Source organism: Manis pentadactyla, chromosome 7, assembly GCF_030020395.1.
Source record: "Manis pentadactyla isolate mManPen7 chromosome 7, mManPen7.hap1, whole genome shotgun sequence".
Classification (NCBI taxonomy): Eukaryota; Metazoa; Chordata; class Mammalia; order Pholidota; family Manidae; genus Manis; species Manis pentadactyla.
In genome coordinates this window covers 129,015,258-129,043,199 of record NC_080025.1, presented here as the reverse complement: position 1 = coordinate 129,043,199, position 27,942 = coordinate 129,015,258, and positions in this window count along the sequence as shown.

Here is a 27,942-nt window from a genome sequence, read left to right as displayed (position 1 = left end):
CTCATTATGAATGCCACATTAATAAATCACCCTAAAGCCCAGTGACACATGGAAATAAGTGTCTATTTCTAGCTCACAAGTCTGTGGTAGCTCTGCTGATCTCAGTTGGGCTTGGCTCCAAGCTGTGGGCTTTGTTCTGGACTGTTCCACATCTTTTATTCTTTAGGAACCACACTTTACCTGGGGCCTGTTCTCCTGGTGATGGCAGAAGACCGAGCATTCAGTCCTCAATGCAAGCATACTGCAAGCTTTATTTATGTGACATCTGCTGACATCCCATTGGCAAGTCACACAGCCAAGCCCAAGACCAACAGGTGGGGAAACACACTCTTACGGCTGTGGGCGGTGGCCAGGGTTTGTTTACAGAAACGAGGGCCACTCCCCACTGGGCAGTTTGGGCTGGTACGGGGGAGCCATCCTGTGGGGAATGAGCCTGGCTTCTCCCCGCCTTCCCTCTTGCCCTCCTAGTGCTGGTTTCTGACTCTCCAAGTGTGAGAACAGGGGAGGAGGAGAAAGAGGCAGGAGCATCTTACTAGACCTGGAGTGGTATCACAGGCTCCGAGGCAGAAGCCGTTTCCAGGTCTCTCATGAACCTCCCACGGGTTCTGAGTCCTCAGGAATCTTCAGAGTTCTAGCTGGTGTCTTCTGGTTTTAGAGGGAGCGCATGATGCTAGAATCTTCAGTCCCTGGTTCATTTATACTCTCACGCTGGATGAGAGCTAAGGCTTCTACAACTGGTTTTCCTTTGTAAATGCTTCAACACGGCCTCACACCTAGTCTGTTGTCTGGGTGCCTTAAGTGAAACCCACTTTACCTGCCACAGTCATACACAAACCTTTGCAGAAACAGTGTGAAAACATGGGCAAGAAGGAAACACATCCACTTCAGAATGGTTGTTATACCCCTGGGAAAGGGGGGAAGGAAGGAGAAAGGCATCAGAGGGGGACAGAGCGGGGACTCTGCTGGTGAATTTTATGTGTCAACTTGGCTAAGCCATGGTATCCAGATATTTTGTCAAACATTATTCTGGATATTTCTGTGAAGATACTTTTTTGATGAGATTAACATTAAAATCAATAGGCTTTGAAGAAAGATTACCATCCCTAAGGTCAGTGAGCCTCATCCGATCAGTGAGCCCCCTAAAGAGGAGGGAATTCTGCCGCAGGAAGCCTTTGGACCTGAACTGCAGCACTGGCTCTTCCGAGGGTCTCCGGCCTGCCAGCCTGCCTGAGGGTCTTGGGCTTGCCACACACACACACACACACACACACACACACACCTGTTCTTTCTGTTTCTCTGGAGAACCCTGACTAATACAAGGACTTCTCTGCAGATGGGCAACGTGGGCATGATGAGCATCCTGGCTGGGGAAAGTTTCCATTCTCTTTTCTTTTTCTTTTAAAATCTGCCTGGGCAGCCCCTTCCTTTTGTCACAGTGCGCTTCATGCTTGGGTCGGGTTAGGTTGCTTTTGGCAAAAGACTGCTTTTAGATAGATGCATTCCTGGAAATCTGTCATAAAGCAAATTGTGCTTTCCCATGGAAACAACGTGACACTGAACAGTCACAGGAGGAATGATACCTGGCACTTACATAAAACTTTGCATTTCAAGAAAGACTTCCACACACACCAGTGCCTTTAATCCTGGAAGTTGACAGTATGTTCCCTTCATTGCAGAGATGAAGAAACTGAAGCTCAGAGAAGCACTTTACTCGGGGTCACACAGCTAACAGGAACCGAGCTGGGACTCCAGCCTACTTCACAGGCCTTTCCAAGGTCTCATTAACCAAGTAAGATCTCAGCTTCAACCCATCATACACACAACAGACAGTTCATCCAAATGCAAAGATTCCCGAACTCAGGCCTCCACAATTGTTTAAAATCTTGCTCTTAGGTCACATAAAGCAAGCAAATGAGTATACTGGTTACTCAAGAGACCCCTGGACTGTAAAGCAGACATATCACACATAAACAATCACTACCCACCACAGAGCTACCTACCCAAAACTACTGCTCTTCACCATCCACATAAACACTTCTTGAGCAATCATCCCCTCCACTGGGCAAAGTCCAAAACTGCTCAGGGACCACGGGAACCAATCCCTTCCTTTCTAATGCCCTTTTTGTTACTTTGATCTTCCTGGAAACAAAATTAAAATTCATAAATGTGTGCCCTGTGTCTTCCTAGGCTGGGAGTGGAGAGCCAGAAAGGGCCACCTTGACAGGTAAGGGCTGAGCCACAGGCCCCATGAGGCTGAGGCAGAGCCGTGGGTGCGTGAGCTGGCGGCCCAGTTAGGTCAGCTAGACCCCTGCCAGCGGGTGCTGGGGGGGCTCCCAAAGGAGCAAGAGCTCCTCCACGTCCCCTCCCCGTGCCTTGGCCTCTAGCCCTGCTTTCAGCACTGCCAAGAAACATCACGGAGGCCTCTGTCTGCTCTGCCCCTTGTCCGCAAGGCTGCTTCGCTGACCACGGGAACTGCCTGACTTCCTCCTCTGCCCCCTCTCCCTCTGCCCCTTGCCATCTCTGCAGATTCAGTGTCCCCAGGCTCTGAGGTGACCCTGTCCCTGGTGGGCTGGAAATGAAGGAGACCCTTCGGGATCTCCGCATCCACCGGCCTTGCCAGCTGTGGCTTTGCCTTGTTCCACTACCCACCTCCCTCTGCAGGCTTTACTCCCAATCCTGATTCCTGCTCTGTCTCCATGTGGAAGAAATAACTGTGCAAACCGGCTGGTGTTCTGGTTCCCCAGACCTGGGGTTTGGGGCACTCATTGCCTACTTGAGCCTGCAGTGGCCCTGAGCATGCCACTTCCTGCACAGACCACCAGCCAACCCCACCGGGACTCTAACTCATCCATGTACCTGCTCCAGGGCTTCCTGGGGGCTTCCCAGGCTCTCATCATCCCCAGTTCATGGGCCACCTGCCCATGGATGATAACCCGTTGGCATCTCAGGCCACTGGGTTCACCTTAGCGGGCTTCCCTCCATCCCCACTTCACTGTGACATTGAGGGTCTGTCAGCATAGTCCCAGGGTCAGGCATGGAGCCCTTCTATCCCACACATAGCATTCCCGGGGCATCTTGGGCCCAAAATGCCTGGGCAGTGATTCAGGAAAGCCAAGGAGGGAAGAAGAGACTCCCGTATCTAGAGCTACAGAAGAGCTAAAAACATGCACATGCAGATTCGATCTAAACCACCAGCCCCCAACCCAAGGCCAGTGGCAAAGGCTACAGAATGGCCTGGTCTTTCAAACAGCCTCAGATTCTTACCCTTGAGGTCCACATGAATTACACAGATTGAAATATGGAAGGAGGAACTCAGTACCTAGTGAAGAGGGTCACCTGAGTGATTTCCGTCATCCCCCCTGGCTGTGAGGATTAATTCCAGCAGGCCTGGGATTTGCCTTATCTGTGCCTGTGAAATCAGAAACGTGCACAGGACTGACCCTGGTCACGGCATAGGCACACTGATTAATGGTGTTGCTTTGTAACAGCTTGTCAGCATTGTGCTTTGCTAGCAATGAGATTGGTGATCTGCACCTGGTCTCAGTGAGCCCCCAGAGGCTCTGCCTTTTGGGGTGGTTATGTACTGAGAACATACCTGCTTCACAGCAGGCATAAGAAACCCAGGCACATACTCCGTTTGGGGCTCTGAAGTGTTCTGTGCACACATGCAAACATCAGTGTGTCCTGATTTGAGAGAGAGCACGTCCTACCATAGCTCCAAATAGGGGGAGGCAGTAGGAGCTGGGACTTGGTTTCCCCAGACCACCTGCCCTGAGCAGCCATTGGCTGTGGTGGTATCTGCTTCAGTGTTGCTGCTATGCTGTAATGAACCGAAGGTTTGCAGGCACCACCATTTTGGACCTCTGAGCCTTCGTTAGTAATTGAACCTGTTTAGCTGTTACTGTGAGCGCATCCCAGCTGTTAAGTGTTGAATTCTGTGCCCTCAATACTCATGTGTTGAAGTCCAAACTGCCAGTACCTCACAATGGGACTTTATTTGAAAGTAAGGTCACTGCCATTGTAATTAGTTAAAATGAGTCACTACTGGAGTAGGCTGGGCCCCTAATTCAATATAAATGATATTCTTATAAAGGGGAAATTTTGAACACAGGGAGAACTCCATGTGAAGACTCCAACTGAACTCCCAAAAACCAAGGAATTAACAGAAGCTGGGAGAAAGGCCCGGAACAGGTCCTCACCGAGTGCCTGTAGAAGCAGCACGGCCCCACACCTTGACCTCGGACTTGTAGCCTCCAAATGAATTAGTGTGTCCAAGCCACCCAGTTTGTGACACTTGGCTACAGCAGCCTTAGCAAAGTAGTGCACCTGCCGAAGGCCTTTATTCTCCCCCACTCCCATCTGCAACAGATGTATGGTCAACTCAGGCACCCCTGGGTCTTCCTTCCCCTCCACGTGACTTTAATTCTCTTCTCCCCATGAGAACGTCTTCTTTTTTTTGCCTAAAGTGTTGCTCTGCACTCACAGGACACAAGCAGTTGTCCATGGCACGGAGGAGTATTTGCACAGAGCCCTATATACTCCACTCTCCAGACAAGACATGCTGGCCAGGTTCAGAATCAGAGTTTCAGACAAGACAGGGACCTTACAAGTCAGGTTGACAAAGCCTTGCAGTTTACAGATAAGGAAGGTGAGGAGAAGGAAAGGGGAACCATGCCCAGGGTCACACATACAGCATATTAATATGTGTGCGCTAATGTACGGTGCTAACAGCCCGGCAATTCTGACACTCGAGCCAGCACTGTCTGTCAGTCCGAGCCCCAGATTTCTTCCCCAGGGATGATTTCTGTCACCAGCTGCCCTGAAGTGTGTCCTATCTCACTCATTAGACATTAACTGCATTTACAAGAGGGACCTTGATCGAGTCATCTTTGTAAACCCTTCAGTCCTTCCGTGTATAGGTGTTTAATAAATGTTTTGATTGGATTGATCAGTACATCCCTTTCTGTTCCAAGCCAGCAGATCCACAAGGAAATAAGACTCTAGGCCAGTATTTCTCCAAGTGTGCCCAGGAGAACCCCTGCATGGGCATCCCCACAGGCTTAATTTTAAGTGACACATCCACAGCCTCCACTGCAGACCATGCTCTGAGATTCTCCGGGTGCAGATGGGAAAATCGGCCCCAGGTGAGGCTAAATCCGCAATAAAGCCGTGGTTCTGTTTTGGCTGCATGTAGGAATCACGCACCTGGAGAGCTTTGGAAAATGCAGATGGCTGGGTCCCACCCCAAGAGTCCAATTTAAATGGTCTGTGTACAGTGTAGGCCTTGGGACTTTTAGTAACTGCCCAGGTGATGCTCTGTGCAGGCAGGACTGCAGCCGCAGCCAAAAAGCTGTGGGAGACGGGAGCGTCCTGTGTTAAGAATCGGGGAACCCATTTGCCAGTTTTCCTAGGCCTTCCTGGATTTTAAAACTCAAAGTCCATATTCTGAGAACCCAAGCAGCTCCAGAACACCAGGACTGCTGGTCACCCTAGTAAAAACACACATCTCCATCAATTAAAGATCAAGGAGCACAAATATGCTGAATTTGGGATGAAGCAAAGAACCGAGTGTAATGCTTTCCCAGTTTAGAGCCCGCTCCTCCCCTGTCCACCCCACTTCCACTTCCTCCAGTTCCTTCCCTGGAGGGGGCTCATGGGGAATTGCGGTTCTGTGGCGGGGTGGTGGCTGCCCCCACAGCTCTGGTCCTGGTTTCCTGATAATTCAGCAAGCATTTCCATGTTGGCCCAAAGTTTCTGTTTCCTGTTCCCTCCCACACTATTTTTAGGTGCAGTGGACATTTCCTGCCTTGGCCTGCCCCACCCACCTCGCTGTCTATCCCAGACCCTGATATCTAGCAGGGTGCGCCTGCAAGATCAACTATGTGGTCCTGGGCTCCAGGCCCTGCTGTCCGGGGGCACAAGGCTGCAGCTACTCGCTGATGGCCGCCTCCGACTTGGTGGGGTCCCTTCAGGCTAAACAGCTTTTTTATCTTACAAGCTTTAAAATAGTATTTTCCCATTTCCATTTCCTCCAGCCTAGCCAGGCCTATACTAAGCTCCATCTATCTTTATGCATCAGTCAACAGCATAAAGGCTGAAAAGCCCAACACTGATGCACTGTTGTCCGGCACCACTGCATCACTCAGGGCAGACGGCAAACGTTCAGGTCTAAAGGTATGTCGTCAGTCTCCGTTTTGCAAGCTTCCTCTGGGTGTTAGGTACTGTACTTCACCTCCTTAAAGCTCACAGAGGACTCAGGAGGTATTGAGAACCTCTCTCTCCCAGGTGAAGAATCTGAAGCTCAGAGAGGTAAATAACTTAGTCAAGGTCACACATGGCCAAGCTGTCACCAAAACCCAGTCCGACTGGCTGGAAGTCTGTACGCATTTCTCAACCCTTTTTAGATTATTGTCTTTCTAAGGAGCACTTTCAGACATTTTTTCCCCTAATCACTCCCTCCCCCATGAAATTTTTAGTACCATAAATATGTCTCTGTGTCTCTGTATGTGCTATATGGATATCTGTGCATTATACACAAAAAGAGTAAGGCTTTTTTCACTGTTCTAGAACCAATATCATCCCCTTTGGGTGATATCACTCCTGTTAAGAACGCCTGCAGGGTGTGAGGTCTGACTGAGGTGTTCTCTTTGCCTTGGATGGAGACGGGGAGAAAAAATGGGCAAAACCATAAAGAAGTTTCTTCCAAAGGAAAGTTTCCCAGAACTCTAGCATGAGAAGAGCTGGTTCACGAAAAGAGCTCTATGGTCAAATACGTTTGGGAAAGGCTGAATGCAACACCACCCCACCTCTTGGGAAGTTATCTTTCAAAATCTCTAAGTAGCTACTTTAAAAAAAACTACTTTTACACCAGTATTTCTTAATTTGATCACGAATCAATGTCTCTTTATCTCTTTCTCTGCATCTGAAATTAATATGTATGCATCAATATTTATCACTTTGAATTCATATATCTAGAACATACTTTTGGAAATGTTGCCTTGGATACAGAGTTGCTTTCTTTCCTGAAATGATTCTTTCTGGTGATGTTTAGCCAAGAAAGTGAATAAAACAGCTTTTCCCATGATTCAGTCAAGCCAGGCCAGACAGTCTGTAGAGCTCTGGCCATCGGTCCAGGGAAGGCACAGCACAGACCCTGCCCTCTGTGCCTTACCCCACCCAAGTGCAGGGAGCAGGCATACCACCGTCCCTCATGAGGCCACAAGCCTGTCACCTTGAAATCCCCTGCCTGTCTCCACTGTCCTATCCCAGTTGTGCTCTAGAGAAGGGATTAGAAACCTGACTATCCGGGAGCTTTATAGAAATCTGACTCCTGGGTCCAACCCCAAACCTACTAAATTAAAATGTCTGAGCATCAGGATGTGAGTTTTTACACAGATGACTCTGCTAAGACCCATGCTTGTGAGCCGCTGAACTACCAAATCTTGAAACCCCCCATGCAAACTTTCAGGTCGAAAGGTATGCCTTTAGCCAAAGGCCCACAGCTCCGGCACAGGTGGAGACCCCTGCTGCAGCCTCAGGGGAGCATTTATCTTAAAGAGGCCTCTTAGCCTGCTGGAAGGGACCCTAAGAGCAGGTGTGTATTTTATTTGTCTTCTTGTCACCAATATCTAGCACAGGGCCAGGCTTGTGCTGAACAGTGAGTAAATACATGCTGCATCAGTAACCAAACGCACAAATGATGGAACAAGTCATCACGTGAGCAGGGCAGAGGCACCAACCCCTTCAGCTGGCTATATATATCTAAAGGTCCAGGGTCAGCGCTGTAGGGAGCACGGACCAGCAGCTAAAAACAGAACACCTGTGAGGCACACCTGCCATCAGTCGTGGTGCTTAATTGTTTAGTAAATCTGCACAGTGTAATTTGTTAGTCTGGAATAATCCTTCTGTTTATTTTAAAACCTCCGTTTAGGAAAAACAAAGCAGTTGGGAATTGTATGGACTAGATATACTGAAACCAGTGACCACCCACCACCACAGTCCGTCACCAAAGCCCTGGCAGAGATGGAAATCCTGCTGGAATTCTGGAGGGACTGTTCCACACATGGCCCCTGATTAGGGACGGCTGCACGCTGGTGTCATACTGTTACTATCATGAGGGGCCCGAATCTACACAGTCCTTTCCAGGCCGCCATCATCCGGCTTACCCTCTGTCCCGCACTCAGAGGCAGGCAACTTTGGAGTTTTCACCCCGCTTATGCTTGAGAGGTTTGGGGAACTCCAGGAAGAAACCAACCCCCTTGGGTAGGGCAATGGTTAAAGGAGAGGGAAGGGGGTGCAGAAAAGATGCTGAGGCAAACAGAGACAAGAAACGGGAGAGGACAGTGACAGACGCTGGAAGGGGATGTGCCCACCCACAGCCTTGGGGACACGCCGGTCGCCCTGTGTGGGTAAAGTGAAGGTTCCTGTGGCCAGGATTCTCACCTGGCCCTGGCTGACTAGCCACTGCACACCTGTGGGCAGCACATGGCTGTTGACTCTATATAAAGAGCTCTGCCCAGCGCTCTGGGCGCGACACGGTAGCAGGGCTGCAAGGCTGCAGGAGAGCAGAGTGGAGGCTGGAGTGGTGGCAGCGCCGAGGACAGAGCCCCAGAGGACGGCTGTGTGGGACGGCTGTGCAGGCAGAGAGGCCCAGAGGCAGAGACCGGCTTGCTGCGTGTAGACTCGCTCTGAGTGAACAGGATTTTAGTGACTGACCTGCCACCTGGAAATAAAGTTGGGTATAACACTTTACCCCCAAAGAAATGTTTTAATGTCATTTTCTTTGATCACACTGAATCCATAGTGAACTTGCCCGGAGCTGAAACCCATTGGCAAGACACCCTGCCACTCTCGGCCACCAGGTGGCAGGCCCGGGCTGACAGAGCCACCCACGGTGCTGGCCCAGAGGGCAGCCTGAGGCTGAGGCAGGGGTAGGAGAGGGACCCAAAGGACACACACATGCACACACCACACGCACACCCTACACACCACACGCCACACACACCACACACCACATACCCTACACACCATACGCCACACACACCACACACACACCACACCACACGCACACCCTACACACCACACGCCACACACACCACACACCACATACCCTACACACCATACGCCACACACACCACACACACACCACACCACATGCACACCCTACACACTACACACACAAACCACACACACCACACACCACACCACACACCACATACCATACACACCACACACACACCACACCACACGCACACCCTACACACCACACGCCACACACACCACACACACACCCTACACACCACACACCACACACACCACACACCGCACCACACACCACATACCATACACACCACACACCACACACACCACACACACCACACGCCACACACCACACACACACCCTACACACCACACGCCACACACACCACACACACACCACACCACATGCACACCCTACACACTACACACACAAACCACACACACCACACACCACACCACACACCATACCATACACACCACACACCACACACACCACACACCGCACCACACACCACATACCATACACGCCACACACCACACACACACCATATACCATACACACCACACACACACCACACCACACGCACACCCTACACACCACACACCACATACACCACAAACCACACCCTACAGACCACACACACCCCTTACACACCACATGCCACACGCCATACACACCATTGTGGTAGAGGCCAGCATCTCCTTTTTCCAGCTTATCTACCCTCCTCGCCTCCTCTTTTCTCCTTCTTATGTACAAATAGCAAACTTCTCCCCACCATCTTTTCCCAAATACTCCTGTCTCGTGCCTTTCTCTCCCACCGTCTTCTCCCCAAACATCAACATGTTTCCTCCCTCACCATCCATTCCTCAGAGGCAGAAAGAAAGCCTCCCCTGGCAGAACTGCTCTGCCCAGCACTTCCTCTCCTGCTTTCTCATTTGATGGCCTCGGCAGCCCGGGGAGGCAGACACTGTTACTGCCATCTTACAGACGGCGAAACAACCTCGAGAGATTGAGCTCAGGGTCCTGGGGTGGCCCTTTGCCTCTGCGGCCCCCAAATACCTCAGCCCCTGCCCCTCCCCACCACCACCCCGCCCCTGCTCACCCACTGTACCCCTCTCCTGACACCTGGAGTGCCTGGCCTCTGCCCAGATGTGATGGGAGGGAAGGAGACTAAACAGACAGGCCTCACTCGTTTATGGAGAGGAGGCTCGACAGAGAGAGAGGTCAGGCCTGCTTCTCCAGAAGTCTCTGCCTGTGGAAAGAGGGGCTCGCAGCCAGAGCTAAATTCCTGGGGGCTGCCATGGACAGAAGTAGAGAAGACTGAGGAGGTCATCTGGAACTTAACAGATGGGCATGTCTGTTGCATGTGTCCCCTGTGCACATGGCTCAGCAGAGACCCCAGGGAACAGAGGTTCCCCAGCACCCTGGCCGCACAGCAGGGGGCAGCTGCAAGAAGGCCCTGTGGGCCCCAGACCTCCACCCACAATCCCTGGCTTCAAGTTGTTTTAAATGCAACAGAGGGGCCCATGCGTCCTTTTGGAGGCACGAGGCAAGTGGTGAGCCCTGCACAGATAGGGCTTCTTGGGCCTCGTCACCTGCAGGGGACTCCTCGTGGGAGCACAGAGCAGTGGTGCTCAGGACTGAGCCCCGCAAACAAGGGACAGACACGGGATGGGAGCTGCAGCTAACTCTGTGCAGACCCCAGCGCTGTGCAGCCCCCAGGCCAAGCCCTACTTAACAGGAGCCCAGCCCCCAGGGGCCTCCCAACCTCCATCCCAAGGCCCTGACAGGGTGAGCCCAGTCCAGGGCTGTGGACGCCAGGGACAGCTGTTCGTGGCAGTGGAGGCCTTTCTCCAGCCCAGGGCCAGGACCAGGGTGTGGTAAGCTGGGTGCCTGGGGTACAAAATGTATGGGCCATTCCTCTGGGATGGGTACTCACCCTTGTTCCGGCCCAACCCCAACCCCACAGCAGCCCAACCCTCCCCCTGCCTTCATCCTCCCACTCCCCTGGATCCAAATATTTCTGCTTCCTTGTTTGAAAAATGGGGAGTACAAATCTCACAGTTGGTACGATGACCAAATGAGATAAAGCTGAAGTTTCCAAACCTTTTTTAGCTACAGAATCCATTGTCTGCTCTTTTTTTATTATTTTTATTTTTTGAAATGCTTATCAAAGCAGTACACGTTCACAGCTGAATCCTTTGAGGGCTGCTCTGGAGAGACAAAGGGACCTTAGGGGTCAGAAAAGTGGAAGAGAACAAAGACCCTACTTGTGTCTACCTGCCATGTGACATTCCTGACAGTGTGAGAACCTCTAAATAATGGGTATCTAAGATGCTAAAATAGGCCTCAGCATTCAGGGGGCACTCAGTGATTGCCAATGAGACCAAAACCAGAATCCAAGCTGAACAGTCTACCAACAGATGTATAGGTAAGCAAAATGTGGTATATCCATACAATGGAATATTATTCAGCCTTAAAAAAGGACATGCAGTCCTTCTATGAGTGAATCTTGAGGACATCCTACTAAGTAAAATCAGCCAGTCCAAAAAGACAAATACTGTTTGATTCTACTTGGAAGAGGGACCTAGAGAAGTTAAATTCAGAGAGACAGAAAGTCGAGGGGTGGTTGCCAGGGGCTGGAGGAGATAGAAACAGAGAGTTATTGATTAATGGGAGCAGAGTCTAGTTCTGCAAGGTGAGAAAGTTCTGGACATCTGTTGTACAACAGTGTGGATTTACTTAACATGATGGAATTATACATTTAAAGATGATTGAAATAGCAAATTTTAGGTTATGTGGTTTTGTGGGGGGTTTTACCACAATTAAAAATAATCTCTTGGGGGCTGAGGGAGCACTGAGTTCACAGTCTGAGCTGGGTAGCTAGGAACATCCCTCCCTCCCAGTTTCACCTGGCTGAGACCAGGTTTCTACAACCAGCTGCAGAGGAAGACGAAGTTACAAAGGTAACGGTGGAGGAGTTGGAAGGGAATCTGCTTTTGGGATGCTTGGGAGAATTTATGAGTTAATGTTCTGTCACGGGGGTTGAAAGACAATTTAAGCATCAGCTGAGCCAGTCCCTCCTTCCCAGGCACCCCGCACTCAGGCCAGACCCCAGACTGCAGACACCACCAGCTCAGTGCTGGATAGACCCTTGTCTGCTGGTTGCCTGGACCCCAGGTTCCCAACCTGGGCAAGCCCTAGGTACACAGCCAGGGCTCTCCAGCTCTGTTTCCAGAGCACCACCGAGCATCCAAATCCACCCTGGGAGCACTGGACTGTTAGGGGACAGATGGCGCCCCTGGTGACTGCACAGTTTCTGCCTACCTGAAGCTATTATCCGTGAATGTGAGCATCATCACCTGGCCTTTGGGTAGCGAACGCCCTGGCAAGGTGCGAGCAGGGTGAACCTATAGGTAAGTCAAGTGGGGAGGGCATCTGTGACCCTGCAAGAGCTTGGAGGGCAAAGACATCCAGGGGCTGGAGATGCAGGCCAACAGCCCTGGTTCTACCACTTAAGAAGGAAGTACTTCCAGAGCTTATGATACGTGGCAGACACATCACACAGCTTCCTTATTTAGTCCTCATAACACCCCTAGAAGTGGCTGCTAGTGCTCCCTCTAGTCTAAATGGAGACAAAAGCTCCAAAATACTGGCAAGTAGAGTGGAGGAGGACTAGCAAGTCGAGTCTGCTCTGCGCTCCCAGCGCTGTCCTCCCTCCCTGCCCCGCACTTGGACAGCGAGCCACGGAGGTCGGAGGTCACGGTGACCTCAGCGACTTGGCTCCCTACCCGGGTCAGGCTCAGCTCAGGAAGCACAGCCTCCCCTCTGCTGGGCAGTGGGAGGGTCTCCCCCAGGCTCCCTACCACCTGCTCCCTAACTCCCTACCCTCCCAAAGGCCTGCCAGTTTCCAAACCTCTCCTTTCTGCCTTTCTAGCCTAAGATCCCCCCAGTCTTAGGAAAAAACTGACCCCATGTGCTGTGTGCTTGCCCACTGGCCTGTCTCTTCTGCTGCAGCTCTAAGGTTCCTCAGTCTTCCCTCTTTTCTTACCCCCCAAGCTTCTCCTTACCAACCTACAGGACTGTTTCTAATCCTGCTCGGTTTTCCTACTAGGCACATATTTCTCTCCCATTTTCATGGAATGAAAACACAAAACACAACAGCACAGCCACCACAAACAGGAAGTGATGATTCCTGAGAGCTGAAAGCAAACCCTCCCGGGATGGATAGAGGGTGCAGGCAGCAGACATTCCTGGGCTAGGGCCTCCGGGTCCAGGGTTATCTCAAGCTGATTGCACTTAAAAGGGGTTGCCTCACTTCAAAGGGGCTTTTAGGGCGAGTCGGGGGTTCTGGCAATCAGAGCCTGTCTCCTGGGCAGGCAGTAAACCTGTGAGAAGGAACAGAGCCAGTGCGCCACTCTGAGTCCCACGCACACGGCTGAAGCTTTTGGGACAGGCTTCAGCTGTTGAGTCATCCTATGACCCTTGCCTCTTCCCAGGGTGGCCTCTTTCGTGACAAAGGGAGAAACTAAAGCAGGGGGCGGGTGGTGCCCAGTGTTCATGGAGCAGTGTGAACTCTGGGACACCAGGACCTATCTCTCTGTGCTTCCCCCAAAAATAGTTTCTTGCCTCATTTAGAGGCTCTCATGTCTCCCGGACTGCAGGGGACAGTGCAGATAGGAGTTTCGGGGAGACCCTGCAGCCAACAGGGAGACCCAGTGGTACATCAGCCCTTCACACATGCCTCCTTGGAACCTGGGCTTTGGGCTAATTCTCTAGGATACATAAGAAAAATTAGTAATGATGACCTTTCCTGAAAATGGAAACAAGGTTTTGCATACTTTTCTCCTTTAAGCCTCCTCACCACCCTATGGGTAGGCATTACACCCATTTTAAAAATGAGGAAAGTAGCTCAATATCATGAATCATCAGGGAAATGGAGGTAACACCTCGCACCCATTAGGATGGTCACTGTCAAATAAAACAGTGTTGGCAAGAATGCAGAGGAAAGGGACTCCTTGGGCACTGTTGGTGGGAATGTGACGCCACTATGGGAACCGGTATGGTAGCTCCTCAGAAAAGAACTACCATGTGATCCAGCAACCCCACTTCTGGGTATGTACTCAAAAGAAGTGAAAGCAAGGTCTCCAAGAGCTTTCTGTTCACCCATGCAGAAAGCCACATTATTGACAACAGCCAAAAGGTCTGAGTAACCCAAGTGTCCATTGACAATAAATGGATAAACAAGTTGTGTGTGTGTGTGTGTGTGTATGTATATATATATATATATATAAAATGGACTATTATTCTGCCATAAAAAGCAAGGAAATTTGGAATAAGACAGTCCTTAAAAAATAACTACTGTATGATTCCATTTATGTGAAGTACCTAGAGAAGTCAAATTCACAGAAGCAGAAAGCAAAAGGGGGCTGCCCCGGGGCTGGGTGAGGAGGGAGTGGAGCACTGGCAAACGGGGGCAGAGTTTCAGCTTTACAAGATGAAGAGCGTCCTGGAGACAGATGCTGGTGACGGATGCACAGCAGTGCAAATGTATTAACACTACTGATCTGTACACTTAAAGTGGCAACTTTTATGTTCTGCATATTTTACCACACTCAAAAGTAAAAAGTAAATGAGGAAAGTAAAGTAGCCAGAATTAAGAAACTCTCCCAAAGGGCAGAAATGAGAATTGAGCTCACATCTACCTGGGGCCAAAACCTGTGCTTTTAACCAGCGCTGGGACATAAGCACCCACAAATGCACCTGTCTTCACCAGGCACCTCTACTGCGGGCTCTATGCAGGGCACTAGGGTTTATGTAATGAGGAATACCACATTTCCTCCGGGCACTTACATTCTAGCAAAGTGAGCCAGGTAATAGGTACATAATCAAATAAATATGCAAGAAAATTATGCATAGTAATAAGAACTACGAAGCAAATAACCATGAATCTGAAGGAAAATATTTGAGGGTAGGAGGAAAGAGCAGGTAGCTTTAGCTAGGCATGTCAGGGAAGAACAAAGTTCTTAGCTGGGTCCTACACATTGACCGGGGGCAGGGTATTCCAACCAGAGGACACAGTTCATGTAAGATCTTGAGCCAGGCATAAGCTACAAAGCTGAGAGAGGGATGGCCAGAGTGGCTGGCACAGGGAAAGAAAAAGAAAGAGGTGAGAGGTGGGGGTGGAGAGGGCTGGTCACAGGGGCCTGGTAGCACTTACACGCAGCTTGGATTTTGTAGGGGCAATAGCAAGAAGTTGGAGAGTTATAAGCAAAGGGCAACTTAGTTTGGTTTTTGCTTTAGAAATAAATTGGGGATGTGGGGCTTTTTCTTTGTGAAGTTAACTTTTCCATAGAATGTCATCAAACCTGTGCTCTAATCAGTGGAGCTCTGGATTCAGATCAGGACCTCTCAGAGTGACCTGGGGCAAGGTGCTAAGGCCTGTGATGCACACACACTGCCTGAGATCGTCTACACACCTGTCCAGTGGTGACACCTGTCCAGGGTCACCCTTGAAAAAAGATGGGCTTACGAAACAGCACTGCCACCACAGAGTAGCTATGAAATGCTCTGAGCAAGCACAGCTGTGCTGCAGCCCTGTTTCTCTCTGCTCTGAGCTTCCTCCGCCTGTAATATGGAGTCAGTATGGATGAGTTTTCCAGATTGGTCATCTCTGACAGGTTATGACATAAGAAGGGACACAGGTATGATTTCCCCAAGTTACAAGTTACTCCTTCACTGAAAGGTGGCATGTCTTTAGCACCACCAGCATCAGCCTCCTAAGTTCAGGAGAGTCAGGAACTGTTTACACAGGAGACAGCTCAGGTACAGAGATGAAGGTTCTGGAGTCCCTCATCACTGACAGAATTGCAAAGAGAACCCGGGTATTCTGCTCCCTAGTGTGTCGGCCCAGGGCCCCCTATGCCCACCCCTTCAGCAAGCAGGAGCCTGCACTTTCAGGATCTAACAGATAGTGATCATGACACCTGCTGGCATCTGAGCCCCATCTAGGACTTCTGAACACTTCGCCAGCTCCCAGCCCTGACGCCTCTCCCCATCTGCCCAAAGTGGCAGAACTCAGAAGCGATGCTTGGCTGGACCACCAGGATGGTTTACATTTAAATGACCCGATCTCAGTCAGGAGACAGTGACCAGCTCCAAGTCTGGGCTGATCGTTTGCTCTTCTCTGAGACCCAGTGACCCCACGTCTGGGCTCTCCTCACTCTGACCCCCTTAGTCTTTCTGCCATCCCCATTCTCTGCTTCCTACAATGGTTGTCCCTTAAAAGTTGGGGTACCCAAGGCTCCATCTCTGGCCCACAGACCCTCTCAGCCCACACTGCCCTGGGTTGTAGCCCTCGCCCCTCTGTTGATGGAGCCCAGAACCACATCCTAACCCTAATCTAGTTCCTGCCTGGGGGATGTCCTGCAGATACCTCACAGACAGCTTGACAGACACAGAGGTAATTACCTTCTTCCCCAAACCAGCTCCTTCTCCTCAGCTCCCTATCTGCCTTAAAAGCCCTATCAGTTGGCAGCCTGACACCCATCATCTCTAAATTTACCCACACTCACTTCCCAAGACAGGTCACAGGATGCTGGCACTTCTACCTTCGACATGCCTCTGTGCTCGGCTCCCGTCCCCACCGCCACAATCCTCACTCAGGTCTTGTCATCAGTAGCCTGGATTACCACAGTGTACCTTACCTGCCCCCAAACCCCCAAGTCCTCCCCTACACCTACCACCAAAACACAGATCTGATCATGTCACTTTCTTACTCCAGGTTCTTTCATGGCTCCCACAGCCTTCAAGCCCCTCCTAATCCAACCTCAGCCATCTTCCAGCACCTGCTCTAAACACTCTCCGAAGGAGTCCTGCTCCTCGCGAGCCCACGTTAGTCTCTCCCTAACCACGCCATGCACTTCTGAGGCATTTTTTTAATGCTGTTGCTCTGCCTAGCATGCTCTTCTATCCTTCTTCCATGAGGCAAAATCCAGCCTCATTTCAAATGCCATCTGCTCTGAGGGGCTTTCTCTGACCCTCCCAGCCCCCTTCCGAGGGAGACCCTCTTTTGTCCGGATTCTCATGCCTTGTCCTCACCTTTTAGCAGACTTGGTTATGGTCCCTTGTGTGGTGGCCTCTCCACCTGCCCGGGAGCTCTTTAACCTGCCTGGGAGCTAGGGAGGTCCCGCTTCCGTTCCCCAGCCCCTCTCACAGTGTTGAGCATGTTGGATGTCCAAACACTGGCAGAATTAGATTCATTCATTCATATGTTCATTTATTCATCAATAAATGTAGACCTAACTCAGTCAATTTAGACCTTATTCAGTCAATAAATTTAGACCTTGCTCTATGCCAAGAACAGTTTTAGGTATGGGGCAGGGGTGTGTGTGCAAGGATGCTTGATCTGGCATAGGGAGCTATGACGTGCACATTCGTCCCTGAGCTACCTGACGGCATGTGAGAAAGGCCATGTGAATTTGCAAAGAGCACAGGGGCTCCTGGAGGGGAACTTGCCAGCACAGCTGCTGCCTTCACCTCAGCACCCAAGTGGCCCTTGGGGACCCGAGCTGGGAACGAGTTGGCAGCTATTGCTGTATACCAGGCATCGTCAAGCATTCCAGTCCTTGGACGCTGTGCTGGGAGCCTCATGGAGTCACTTCAGTCCCCACCGTCCTTCAGCTCCCCGGATCCCATGACCTCTGTGAAGTCCTCCCTGCCTGCCCCAGGCCACAGGAACTTTCACTCCCCCAACTCCCACAGCAGAAACTCCTCTGTCTGTGTACAGCTCTGCTTTGTTATTTTCTACCCATTGGTCCTGCTACGTGTACCAGAGTCACAGCAGGAAACAAAACACAATCACCAGGATAATTGTAGGAGAGGTATTTTTTTAATAAAGCGTCTATTTACAAAGGTGGGGGCAGGCTAGAGAGGAACCAGAAGAGAGAGGGCTCTCTCACAGGACACCTGTCACAGCCCTAGGACTGAAGGGGCCAGGGAAGGACTATCGCTGGATCCTGGGAGGAAGGGGTCAGACAGAATCCCATGCAGGCAGGGCTGGCTTTCCCAGCCAGCACCCAGGCTCTGCTCCCATCATCTGCCCCTCATCCCACTGCATGTGTCGGTCTGAAGCCCTGCACCCCTGGGGCCCGAGAGGGGCCTGGAGCTAGAGCTGCTTCCTGCTGATACAGACCCTGAGGCTCATCTACAGGCGCCCGTCCACCCAACGCCAAGACCCAGTGCTGGCCATGCAGATGTATTTGAATTTATAGTCTCCCTTCCCGGACTCCCATAGACGCTCCAGGCTTCCCCCCAAGACTGCCCCAACACCCGGCTCTGGCATACTGGGGCCATGTCATCCACTTTCTAAGGTGCCAATGTTTCTCTTTCCAAAAGAGCACATCACCTGGCTGCAAGCCTCCAGAGAGGGAGGCTGGAGGCAAGGGGCTGCTGGAATTCCACAACTCTTACCAACACCACGTGGCATCACTCCCCGAGTTGTACCAGGAACGCAGGGAGCCCATAAGTCCGCTTGAAGTTTCTCTAAACAGCAGAGCCCTGGATACAAGGCAGCTCCAGCTGCAGCCCCCACACGGGAGCTCACAAGGGGTGTGGGGTGTTGCCCTTCATCATCACGTCAGCCGCTGAGGGCCCAAGCTCCTCAGCACCATAAACAGGCCCTGAGAGGGAGGTGGGTGCAGCCAAAGGGGGTGATGGACTGCTTTTTCTGCAACACGGTCAATTAATGAGGAAGTTAAAAGGGCCATTGTGTTATTCTACTTATGAAAAGAATGTGACCTGGGGCCGCGGTTCCAGGTACCTGCTCTCAGCGGCTCTGGAGTTGCTCTGGGTGATAAGTGAGGCCCTGGAGGAGTGAGATCTGTCTGGTCTCCCGACAGTCCTTATGCTGAGCAGCCCGCAAGCCCACAGCAAGGGAACTGCAGTCAGCAGGTTCGTCTGAGGCTCTCCCCAAGCCCCTGCTGTTCTCTCCAAGTCCCCGGCTGCCTCTCGGCTGGCAAGCCCACCCAGCAGGATTCCCAGGCCTCGTGGCACATCCCCCCTGGCTGCTCTGTGTCTTGCTATCTCTCCTCTAAGATGTGACCCAGGGGATGGGATCCCCAGCCAGTGTAGGTGTGGCCACGTCGGGCATGCGGTTTGAACGGCTGGACTACACTCCATCGGCAGCAGAGCCTGTGCCGGCATCAGGGCACAAGCCCCAGGCAGGCAGGTGCTTCCAGGCACCAGAAAGCATTCTCATGTACTGGGCAATGCCCCAAATCCCACACTTAGGCATTCATTCCTTTAACTTAAACACTGACTCTTCAGGAGTTCTCTTATCTAGGAGAAAGGAGTGACCTGGCACCCTTCCCTCTGGGTGGACAAATGTTCATGTCAATGGCAGCTTTCCAGAGACAGAGACTGTGCCCTTGCCTGAAGTCGTGGTACAGACGGCGTCATGGCCTGTCGGTGAGGAGACGCTGCTTTGGGCTAGTCCCTCCGAGACCAAATGGTTCAGTGGGAAGGGCAGTAGCTGGAGGACCAGCAGCATGGGTCCTGGGCTATGTGAGCCTGAGGAGGTCACTGCCACTCTCTGGGTCTGTTTCCCCAGCTCTAACATGAGGAGGAGATGAGTGGTCTCCAGGCTTCCTCCCAGCCCGGCAGTGCTCAGCTGTGTGGGCTGATCCTCCAGGACTCGGCAGGCCTGTGGCAGGCTGGAGGCACCTCCCCTGTGCAGCTCAGCTTTAAAGCATCCAACAGTGGCTTCCAGGCTTCTGCCCAAACCTTCCCCCTGGTCCTCAGGCCCCTCCTAACAGCCCCAGCCTCCGGTTCCACTCCTCCTGGACCTCACCAATTTGGCTCTGACCCCACAGCAAATGCTCTAACAGCCTGCAGAGTTCAGACAGGAGCAAGGCCTTTTGCCACCAGGGTCTGTCCTTGGTTGGACGTGACTTTTCCTGGAGCACCTCGAATGCCTGTGTAGAGCCGGCAGGGAACTGGGCTTCCAGAGCCACAGCTGCCCCTCTCCTCAGCTCCTCTCGCCAGTCCCCCCTGCAGCAGCCGGCCCCTGGGCCTGCTCCGAAGCCTCCCCACAGCCCTCCCACCTCCTGCTCCCGTGGGCTCTACCTCCAGCACCTCAGAACCCCCAGCCTTGGGCTTGGTAGACCACCGCCCACATGCTCCTTGGTGATCACCATCCCCCCACTTCTGGTAGTTCAAGGTCACATCCATCAGGCCTGAGGCCAAGACCAAACTATACAAAGTTTATTTCCTTATTCTGGCCAACAGCTATGACAGCACTGGAGGCCCATCCCATACCCAGATCAGTGCCTGACTTACAGGAGACAAAGAGGCCAACCCAAAGCCACCCTAACCTCCCATGTGACTCAGTGAGAGTCCCTGGATAGAAGAATGTCAAGGTGATCAAAGCACCCCTCTTCCAGAGGCAGCTGCCAGCAACCTCCAACACCAGGACATCCCAAGAAAACACTTAAAAGCCAAATTTCCCATTTTTGTTCACTCGTTTGTTCGTTCGTTCCTTCGTTCCTTCCTTCCTTCCCTGCTTCTTTGCTTTCTTTCTTTCTATTTAATCTGTTCAAGGCAGGATAGCTGTGATCAATCATCTGGGAGCTGGTTCTCCAGTTTCCACGGCACTAGTGGAAAGCTTAGAAAGAGGCAGGAATAAGGAAAGGAAACACCACTGGAGTAATCAATACTCTGAGGAGATAGCTCAGGTCGTTATATAAATTGGTGCCCAAAGTTTGGGATAAAGTTATAGATAGTCTATCCATAGTGGGACATTAAAAGCAAAATGAAATTTGAGTTAAGAGCAAAATGTCACCTTTAAGTCCCTGATCTTAAAGGTGATGCCAGGGAGAATGATCACCCACAAATCCAGGGCGCTCTTTATCAGAGACCCAGCACCTCCGCTCAGTGGACCACAGACCCAAGTCAGGGTGACATTCCTGCACCCTCATGGACACCCAGAGTCCAGCCAGAAATTCCCTCTTCCAAACAGCTGAACATCAGCCAAATGCCTCTGCCTGGGCCTGATGGTCAAAACACAGAGGGTGGTATTTTTTAATTTTGTTGCTTTTCTATCTCTTTGTTCTTCCCTGTGCCTCATTATCTTGAGATGTCTTTAATAACTGAGCAGGCCTGGAACATTCCTCCTCCTCTTCTCCCACATGGGGTTTTGCAACCCTCCTCTGTGGAGGAGTCCAGAGCTAGCTGGCCAGAGAGCCTCCTGCTAGAGCGGCTGGCTTGCAGTCCCTGGGCAGGAACTAGGGCAGAGGGTCCTGGAGCCTCCCTGGAATCCATCAGCCACAGGAAATGAGATGTGAGCAGAAAAGAAGGTCTGTTGCCAGCACTTCTGCCCTGCCCTATGCCAGCAAGTCTGTGCATGTGTGTGTGTGCACGCATGCACACATGCACACGTACACACACACACACACACACATACACACACACACACACTTGTACTTCCATGAGTTCTCCAGCCACAAAGCCTGAGTCATTGTGTCCCACAAGTTATTAGGTTGCAGGGGTTTTGAGGGAGGTGTTTGAGGTTGGAACATGCCAAATCAGGTGTTTTCCTACAACTCAGGATGACGCTAAGAACACCCCCACAGACAGGATATTACTTATATGAACAGTGAGTCCCTGGGTGGTAACATTCAAGTGGCAACTACAGAACATTCCAGATCTCCCAAATGCTTCTCAAACCATCAGATTTCCTGTCAGTCCAGGTGTGAGGAAAGGAGGTTGGTATAGTCGAGCCCACAGATGGAGCCCTGTGCCAGGATGAACATGCAGAAGAGGAAGCCAGCCCCCCACTCCAAGGGGCCCCCAGGCTCTCAGAGGAGCCACTACCATACACTGCAGGCTGCCAGCGGGGCACTAACAACCCCTCCCCTGTGAGGGCACCCAGGGGCTGGGGGAGGTATCCCAAAGGAGTTGCCACTGAAGCTGAGCCTTAAACTCCGAGTGGTGTCTGAGCTGTCCTCGACCATGGGCACGAGGGTGTGAGCCCGTGGGACGGAACAGGCCAGCCAGGTAAGCACAAGCTACCCGAGAGCTGATGAGACTAAAAAAAAACCACAGCAGAACCAGGTCCCAGAGGACGTGACTGTTGTGATATGAGTTTGGATTCACCTGCTCTAGGAAACAGGTTTCCAGCAGAGGCTTTCCAGTAAAGCACAGATCCTACAGGCTGAATGCCTGGGTCCAAGTCCAGCTCTGCTGCTTACTAGCTATCAGATTTGGAAAAGATGCTTAACTTCTCTACACCTCAGTTTTCTCATCTGTTAAATGGGATAATGTATTTCATCAACTAGAAGATGCGCCTTTTCTTCACATTTAAACATCTAAATTCATCTTGAAGTCATTGGCTAGGTGGCAGTAATGACACAGCTGTCATCAGCTGTGCAGGCATATCAAATTTACAGACAACATCATATCGAAGAAAACTCACACTTTTAAGAAATACTGTACCCCTCTTAATGGCACAGAGAACATTATGTGGGAAACAACACAGATACCGACAACTCTTGAGTTTAAAAACAATTCAGACGGGTGAACTGTGAGGATGAGAAAGTTACAAGAATACCTAGATTAGTTTATGTCATTTATAAACTTCTTAAGCATGCACAAGATAAATATATGATTCCAAAAATCCATGTGGAAACAAGTATGAAAGAGCTCTTTCATTAAATATATAACAAAAACTTGAAGTGGCAAAAGAAAGGCTGTGCCATAATTTTTCTTTCTTGCTGCTATAAAGATAAGGTACATCTTATAATGGATGGTATTTTCAAGTCCATGAGATATGATCAGAATCAGACATACCTCATAAGATTGTTAGGAGGATTAAATGAGTTAATATTTATATTAACCACTTAGAATGGTGCCTAGAACAAACTGATTCTAATACACCTGTTACCAAATAATCTGATTTGCGTTTCTTAGAATCATTCCTAGCAGGGCTGTGCATTAAGGGAGGCTACTGGGGGCTCAGGGCTGGAGCCCCCTGGGGAGTCACGGCAAGAGCCCCTGGTCATCACAGCCCTGTGGACAGACAGACACACTGGGCCAGCTGGAGAGCTCTGGCGGTAGATCCTCACGCACTCACTGCTGGATGTGTGTAAATGAGGAAGAGGGAGGAGGTGAGAATCACACCAGAGGCTTCTGGCTGGGGCCACAGAGCAACGCTTTCACCAGACATGGGAAGTCCAGAGAATCAGGTGTGGGGAAGGAAAGAATGGCCTGAGTGGAGCACGCTGAGTGGGGAAGGCCTGAGGGACATCGTAGTGGAAGCATCTGGCAAGAAGCTGGAAACAAGGTTTAGTGCTCAACAGACACACACCAGAGTGTGGAGAGAGGGAGGGAGGGAAGCAGAGAAGTGGAGATGTACCGGCTCCTGCTTCCGTCAGCACGGGCGCGCTCGCCCCTTCTCTTCAGTGCTTGAGTCATTTCTACATTTGCCAGTCACCCCTCTAAACAACGAGCTGAGGGCAGGGACTGTGTGTCTCCCTCATATCTGCAACTCAGTGCTTAGCCCAGAACCCAGCACGGGCCCCAAAGGGGCATGAAGATCTGTGGGTACCACAGCTGTCAAGGGTAGAAGCCTTGAAGCCCTGCCTTCTGGTTCACCCGCTCTCCACCCTGCCCCCTCAATCTGTGTTTGGTGACTGTGAAACAAAACCGATTGGGAATGAAAATGGATCAGGGAAGACGAGGGCCCCTCGCCAGCATCACCGTTCAGCAGGATGAGGGAGAAGAGACTGGACCGGGACCAAAAGAGATGGCAACCCGGGGCAAGCCGGTGAACACAGGGGAAGAGAGAGGAATATGAACATTCCCCTGATTGCTGCCGTGACCTTATTGCCTCCTGACCAGGAATCACCACCCTCTCAGCTTTCCTAGTTTAAGTTCTTCACACCCTCAACATCACATCCCCAGAGAGCAGTGTCTGAAGGGGATGGAAAGGCCCTGACCCCAGGAGCTTAGCTGCAGACCCCACAGGCTCTCTGCAGCTGGGTGGTCAGGAGCCAGGCCCTTCCCTCGCTGGCCAGGCCTTGGTTTTCCCATCTGTGCCCCGAGCGGGCGTCCGGGGGTAGATGCCAGGTTCTTCCCTACCAAAGCCTCCAATTCTCTCTGCCTCCCTTCAGCACACAGAGAGAGCTGGCTGCACAACACGAACTGGCCTTCATGGGGCTTTGCAAGCTCTTTTCACTGGTTGCCTGTTCTGGGGGGCTCACCATCCTCCCCCACCCACCCTGTTTCTTTTGTCCCCAGCGCCCTCCTCTAGACTCTGTTCTGCATCACACGGTGGATCTGTCATCAGGGTCAATCCTCTGAGTGTCCTTCCTGACTGTCCCACGGTACCCCACACCCACAAGCCAGAGGCCTGGCTGTCAGTCCCCTACCCTGTCCTGGGATCATGTAATTGCTCTGGTGAGTCACTGTCCAGTCCAAGGAGAAAGTCTGGGACCACCCCAGGAACACACCCTCTGCCAGAATGGGCTTCCGGAGGAGCCCCTACTCTCAGGGCCTGCCCCGCCTACACCCAGGGCTCAGGTGAAGAAATGGACAGGGGAAGGGGCAGCCCACAGCCAGTCTGTTGAGCACTGAGCCGATAAACAGCAGCCAGGGCAGCTGTGCACCAGAAGAGGCAAAGGAAAACAGGCCGGATGAGATCAGGGAACCGCTGGTCCGCCCTGCTCCACACCACACACCTGCCATGGAGGCCCCAGAATGAATCCAGGCTCTGTTTTTGCTCACTGCCCATCCTGTCTTGCCCCAAGCCCATAACAGAAATGCTGGTCAGCTCCCAGCTGGCCACTCTTGGGGCCTGGGCTGGGCCTTGTCTCAAGCGCACTGGAACAGGGACACTTTCCAAAGCCCCATGGCATGTTCCACTGCCACCCTTTGCTCTTTCCTTGCCTCTTCTAGCTGGGAGGGTGCAAAGTCACCTTACTTCATCAGCGCTCAAAAGCGGGAGCTGAGATGGCAAGGTGGGGGTGTTGCTAGAAGCCCACAGAAGGTAGAGGCCCGAGAAGCACGGGGTGGCACCTGGAAAATGGTGGCCGCTGGTGACCGTGATAGCCCCATGGATGAGAGCCTTTATAAGGAGACCCTGGAGCCAACTTACAGTTGGGACAGGCAGGGGTAGGGACATTCACAGGGGAGAGGAGGTGGGAAGTTCCGCAGATACAGGAAGCCAAATGCTAGAACATGAGGTTTTGTAGGGAGGTGGAAGGGCACAGCATGAATGGGGGATCTGAGGAATGAAAGCCCTGACCCCTGAGATACATGCAAGGAGGGGTCCTAGGAGGGCAAAGGTCAGCAAGCCAGCCCAAGTGCCAGCTATTTGAGGGGAAAACCTTGGGGAAGACCCAGAAGAAATGAAAGGAAAATAGTACAGACTCTGGAAATGGGTTTTCCTGCATGGGCAGGGACACAGGGGGTGGGCAACATGTGGTTTTCGGTCACAGAGATAAATAGTGGGAATGTTGATTTTTTGATGCACCTTATGTCTTGGTGCCTGCTTTATCCAGTTGTCAAAACCACTACGTCATCCAGGCATGCTGGACAATGCACTTGAGTGGTTGGAAACGTGTATTCCTTGAGGGCAAAGAACATCTTTTGTTCATCCTTGCTTCCAGCAGTGAGGTGACTTACATCATGTAAAAACCCATCAGAACAGCTGTCAGCCAGTACACCACACCCACAACTCCAGGCTGGGTTTGTACCCTACACAGGGCCTGCTCCCAGGTCTGTGACTTCGAAATGATTTGAGGACGCTTCAAGTAAACGAAAGAAAATACCAGTTTAGTCAAGCAACAGGTTTGACTTAGGGACTGAGCTGACTTTCTTCTCCTCAAATTATGGCCCAATGGGGGCTCTAGGCCGGCAGGCAGAGCTGGGAGCAGTGTCTCAGGGAGAGCTCTGCCCTGGCTGCCTGCTGTTCCCCATGCCCTGGCGGGCTGGTCCCAAACGGCCCAAGGGAGCAGCTGGGCCCGGCTGTGTTTTCAGAACTCAAGATTGCCTCTGGCATCAGCAAATAGCACCAGAAAATTTCGTCAGAAATTGGGGACAAAATAAATAAATAAAAAGACACTGGTGACAGCTGCCTGCCATCACTCTAATTAAAAAAAAATACTCCATCCTCCATGCTCAGCTTTCTGCTGCTCCCTGATGCCCCCTCCACACAGACGCAGGCAACAGGCCGCCTGCAGAGGGATGGAGGTCATAGCCTGGGGCCAGAGAGAGGCTCCTGAGCCCCAAGTGTGGTCACAGCTCCGCTGCACCCTCTGCCCCATCATCCCACTGCACTGGTCTTCATGCTCTTTCTGGACCTGGCCAAGCTGGGTCTCCGCCTCAGGGCTTCCACACTTGCTGTTTTCAGTGTCTGGAAAATCCTCCTGCAGCACGTGGCCCCCTCCTTCTCGCCATTCACACACAGCTCAAAGATCACCTCCTTGGAAAGGCCTTCCCCACGTGCCCCACCTGGAATAGCCGCCATGCCGTCCACCACCATCTAACTCTTCATGGTCATTTCTTCACAGTACCCGTCTCTATGTGAGGGTATATCCTCATGTTTTGCTGGTTTGTTGTCTGTCCCCCACTCCAAGCCCTAGCCCTGCTCCCCGAGGACAGGGACTGTCTGGCCCTGCTGCCTCCCAAGCTGCTGGAACACTGCCTGGTACACAGTAAGCTTTCGATAAACAGGTATACACCAAATGAGTGACGTGCTAATACTTCCATTCCAAAGTGACCATCTGACTTAGAGTCAGAATTTGAGCTGCTGTTTCCAATCAAGGGTGAGGTGGAGAGAGTTCCTATTCACGATGTCACAAGGCCACCTACCAGAGGGCAGCCCAGGAATGACCGTCATGCACGGGCCCTCTGCTGAGTCCTCTACACATATCAGGTCTTTTACTCTTTATGATCACTTTACACATTCGGCACCCTTATCCCTGTTTAACAGAGCGGAAAACCAGGGCTCGGTGAAGGAACTTTGAATCTCCCAAGTTCACTGACCTGATCCATGATTGAGCCCGGACAAAACTCAGATCTGTTTGACTCCAGAGCTCAGCCACAAGGAGTATTTTTCCTAGGACAAAACTAGGTGACTGACCCATCCCTACTAAGACCTCCCTGCCCCCGGCTCTGCACCAGAGGGTGTCCGTCTGCCGGAGAAAGGCAGGCCCCACCTTCCCCACCCATAGCACTGACGGTGCTGAGGGGAGCTCATGAGGCTTGTCCGGCTACACACTCACGCCCCCCAACAACTCACCAAAGCCCGGGGTAGAGGGTGAGGGGAGGAGAAAAGGAAGGGAAGAGAGGCGAGGACAGAGTTGGAGATGGCAGGCTGTGAGGTCAAACGATCTCCGTTCTAAGTACTGTCTGCCAGATACCGAGGGGCAGTGAGGGGCTCTCTCAGACCCTCCACCCTTTCCCTGAACCAGATAGGCATCTCCCAGAATTATCTCAGCTGGAGAAGGAAACCGTCAGCCCAGCGCAGCTGGGCTCCCCAGGCCCTGGGCTGCCCAGGACCATGGGCGGGGCTTTCCGGCAGGGGACGGCAGCAAGAAGGAAGGCAGGGCCCCGGGCTGGCCGGCGGAAGGCAGCAACTCAGCACACCGGCTGGACAACTGCCTGCAGGGTGACATGGGCGCCAGGACCCCTGAGCTGTTGATTCACCATGTGTCTCAGGGACAGGTCACTTCCCGTGGGGGCACCTTTGTTTCAAAGGGACACAGCCATCCCACACCCACAATCAAGAGCTCTGAGGAGGTGCGCAAGGGAAAGGGAGAAGGCAGGCTGGCTCCGAACAAGGGAGCCCTTTAGGGAAAAGGTGGTCTCTCTGCCTTAGGAAGTTTCCTGTGCACTGTGCTCTT